The sequence below is a fragment of the Rhinoderma darwinii genome, chromosome 8 (genome assembly GCF_050947455.1).
Source record: "Rhinoderma darwinii isolate aRhiDar2 chromosome 8, aRhiDar2.hap1, whole genome shotgun sequence".
In the NCBI taxonomy this organism is placed as follows: domain Eukaryota; kingdom Metazoa; phylum Chordata; class Amphibia; order Anura; family Rhinodermatidae; genus Rhinoderma; species Rhinoderma darwinii.
Genome location: NC_134694.1, coordinates 114,501,432 through 114,505,631, shown reverse-complemented (window position 1 = coordinate 114,505,631; position 4,200 = coordinate 114,501,432). Strand labels below are relative to the sequence as shown.

General features: G+C 43.0%; 1 long non-coding RNA gene across 1 annotated transcript; it reads left to right on the top strand.

Moving 5' to 3' along the window:
• Positions 1-1,335: 1,335 nt before the first annotated feature.
• Positions 1,336-3,982, top strand: LOC142659914 (uncharacterized). Its single transcript, XR_012850390.1, has 2 exons — positions 1,336-1,384; positions 3,308-3,982. It is a non-coding gene; the product is annotated as an uncharacterized LOC142659914 (long non-coding RNA).
• The last annotated feature ends 218 nt before the right edge of the window (positions 3,983-4,200 follow it).

Here is a 4,200-nt window from a genome sequence, read left to right as displayed (position 1 = left end):
TTGTAGGAGAAGAGGCTGCGACTGTATAGGAGAGGAGGCTGCGACTGTATATGAGAGGAGGCTGCGACTGTATATGAGAGGAGGCTGCGACTGTGTAGGAGAGGAGGCTGCCACCTGTGTATGAGGGGAGGCTGCGACCTGTGTATGAGAGGAGGCTGCGACTGTGTAGGAGAGGAGGCTGCGACTGTATAGGAGAGGAGGCTGCGACTGTATATAGGAGAGGAGGCTGCGACTGTATATAGGAGAGGAGGCTGCGACTGTATATAGGAGAGGAGGCTGCGACTGTATATAGGAGAGGAGGCTGCGACCTGTGTAGGAGAGGAGGCGGCGACCTGTGTAGGAGAGGAGGCGGCGACCTGTGTAGGAGAGGAGGCTGCGACCTGTGTAGGAAAGGACAGTATGTGACTGTATGTGAGAGGATCCTGGGGCTTTGTATTAGAGGACGGTATGTGACTGTATATGAGAGGACGGTATGTGACTGTATATGAGAGGATCCTGGGGCTTTGTATGAGAGGACGGTATGTGACTGTATATGAGAGGACGGTATGTGACTGTATATGAGAGGGTCCTGGGACTGTGGTGTATATAGTGTAATGACTGTACTGTGACCTGAGTTACAGGATAACTCCGCTCTGTAAGTTAAATGTCCTCTCACCACACACAACCCATTTAATTTGGCAGCCGCCATGGCAGATTTGCTGGGTGAAGCCGCAGCCAGACAGATGTTTTCCCTCCCGCGTCGGAGCCTGCAGCGGGCGGAGAGGGCTTCTCTATTCTATCTCATATCGGGGGTCCGGAGTGGTGGACCCTCATCTTTGAATTCCATTTGCCCCAATATGTTATGTGAACAGGGATTACATTCATAAGACTACCCCTTTCAAGGACTTGTGCAGGACTAGACAAACATGGCGGCTTTTTTCTAAAAACTGTGCCACGCCTGTCCACAGGTTGTATGTAGCTCAGCCCTATTTACTTTAATGGCGCTGAGCTGCAATACCAGACACCGCCTGTGGACCGCTGTGGTGCTGTGTGTAAGAAAGCCGCCATGTTCTTCATATCCTGTACAACCCCTTTAAGTCTACTTAGAAAAGTTGTGTAACTTTGTAAATGCTTTACTTATCTCGTAAAGTCACATGACTGACCGCAGAACGGAGCTAAATCGTTATCTGGACCAGTTTTGAATGAATATAGAAAGTCACTGAGTAAATAAATATCAAAACATAAAAATAGTAAAGAAAAATATCTACAAAGTCACTTAATTCTATATTTACATTTCAATCGTAACGTATTGCTAAAAGGTGGAATTTCGCTTTAAATAATTTCCTATTTTCGCAGCTTCGGACACCTCATCTGAACGGTCCAATAATCTCCCCAAAGCCTAATGGTAAGTGATAATATCTTATATAAATGCCGCCGCCATGTAGCGAAATATCAAATCTGGGATCAAGAATTAGGATGAACCTCCTGCCCCCACTCAGCCAATAATCTTTGGACCTCCCTGTCCTCCTGGATTAACCCCCTCATCACCATCCCTGCCATGAGACTGCACCATCTATATGGTGTTTGCCCTTTCATTCCTTAATATGCTTTCCTTAAGGCCTCCCACATACGAGCGTGTTTGGTCCGTGATATACGCTTCGTACGTCGGCCGCATTAACAGAACACACTGCAGGGAGCCGGGCACCTGGCATCAGTTATCTATGACGCCAGTTGTCCCTGCCTCGCTGCAGAAAACATGTTTTCAGTACGGGACAGTAGTTCCGCGGAGAGGCGGTGACACCCAGTGTATATAGATAACTGATGCCAGGAGCCCGGCTCCCTGCTGTGTGTTTGGTTAATGCGGCCGACGTACGGAGCGTATATCACGGACCAAATACGCTCGTATGTGGGCGGCTCCTTAGACATTTTGACTCTGTGTAGTAAGTTACTGATATGAAATGTTCCGCATTCTATTTGCCATTGACTTTGATCAAGTTATTTCATTATTTTTTATTCTATAGAACGCCCCGGCTATTAGATGATTAAACAATTTATTAAACAAAGTTTTGCTATCTTTTTAAATCATATAGTCCGTGGTTAGGAACTATTACCTTTTTCCAGAAATAATTCTACAGAGCAGCCATGTCCTTTTGGCGCTGCTCAGAGTATTCTGATACTGAAAATATGAAGATCACTTTTGGGTGAATTTTCTCTTAAGATATGTCTATGTATGTAGAGATATAACATACATAAAAAGTTGGGTAACTCTGTACATACATGACATTACTTATCCTGTACTGATCCCGGTTTACAGCCTGTATTATACTCCAGAGCTGCACTCACTGCTCTGCTGGTGGAGTCACTGTGTACATACATTACATTACTTATCCTGTACTGATCCTGAGTTACATCCTGTATTCTACTCCAGAGCTGCACTCTATTCTGCTGGTGGGGTCACTGGGTACATATATTATATTACTTATCCTGTACTGATCCTAAGTTACATCCTATATTTTACTCCAGAGCTGCACTCACTAGTCTGCTGGTGGAGTCACTGTGTACATACATTACATTACTTATCCTGTACTGATCCTGAGTTATATCCTGTATTATACTCCAGAGCTGCACTCACTATTCTGCTGGTGGAGTCTCTGTGTACACACATTACATTACTTATCCTGTACTGATCCTGAGTTACATCCTGTATTATACTACTGAGCTGCCTTAACTATTCTGCTGGTGGGGTCACTGTGTACATATATTTATTATCCTGTACTGATCCTGCGTGACATCCTGTATTATACTCCAGAGCTGTACTCCCTATTCTGCTGGTGGAGTCACTGTGTACATACATTACTTATCCTGTACTGATCCTGAGTTACATCCTGTATTATACTCCAGAGCTGCACTCACTATTCTGCTAGTGGAGTCACTGTGTACATACATTACATTACTTATCCTGTACTGATCCTGGGTTACATCCTGTATTATACTCCAGAGCTACATTCACAATTCTTAAGACTTTAGAGCTGAAATGTCCCAGAATTCAGTTTGTCATTTGAGAGGTGCACTATACAGTAATCGAATGGTAAAAAGTCTGAAATTACTTACACAATCCTTTTTCTTGTAGTCCAAACCACAGCACATGTATATGGGGAGTTTCTCCCCTGCTTCGTGCTGGAACAGGTGAAAACCCCATAACGGGCCTCATTCACAAATACATATATTATTGTTTTGTTTCTTCGTTATAGAATTTTATTGACCATTTTTAGGGTATTATTGGACCGGTATAATGACCTCTAACATTTTGTACTTTTCTTCTTTACAGGGCGATGGAGACAAGAGTTGCCCTGAGCTTACGTTCTTCTAGGCTACAAGGAATCGCAGCTTCCCATCTTCTCCCGTCTCATTATTTCATGTCTGTAATTTAAAAGGAACCTGCAAAATACAATAATCTCATCTCGGTTCAGCCAAATCCTGTAAGAAAATGTCGCTCAGATAATTTCACCCACAGAAACGTCTCACAAAGTAGAAGAAAGTTGAGGGACATAAATTCGGCCACTACCAAACTCTACAAAGGCGACTGTACTATTAAGATGTGTAGGGTTCACAGTGATGTGAATATTAGTTATCTGCTGCCCGTCTGAAGCACCTGGGTCTCCGCCACATTTAGTCAGACGACATATCTGCGGGAGAAGTATTTTCTGTGGGTGGAGTTATCTTTAAAAAAAAAAAAAACACCACTAAAGGGGTTGTCCTAACTGGTCACTTTTTAGGATGTATTGATGTTATAGAGGGTGCCTCTTACTTGAGACCGCTGCAATATATCAGCCATAAAGCAGAACTGCTGGAAAGAGCAGGACAAATGAGTGGCCACCCGCGGCTTTCCTGGCAATAACCGCTGATTGGCGGAAGTTTCCGCAGCTGGACCTGATCGACTAAACGCAGCTTCCTGTGTGAGAATTTGGCCCAACATCTTAAATAAAATATTAAGAGAATCCTATAGGAAGTTTCGGAACATTTGCGACAATTTTGTTATATGGCAGGTTTACTTTAAATTCCTAATCCGACTGTCTCACATATTATTGATTTTTCCTTTACATTTTCTCGGTAATTACAAGAAGATTTTGGGTTTAAGGTTTTAAATTTTTAAATATCTTAATAGTTATTTGCAATAAATCGCATTATATTGAGAACCTGATCGGTTTATATAACATTATA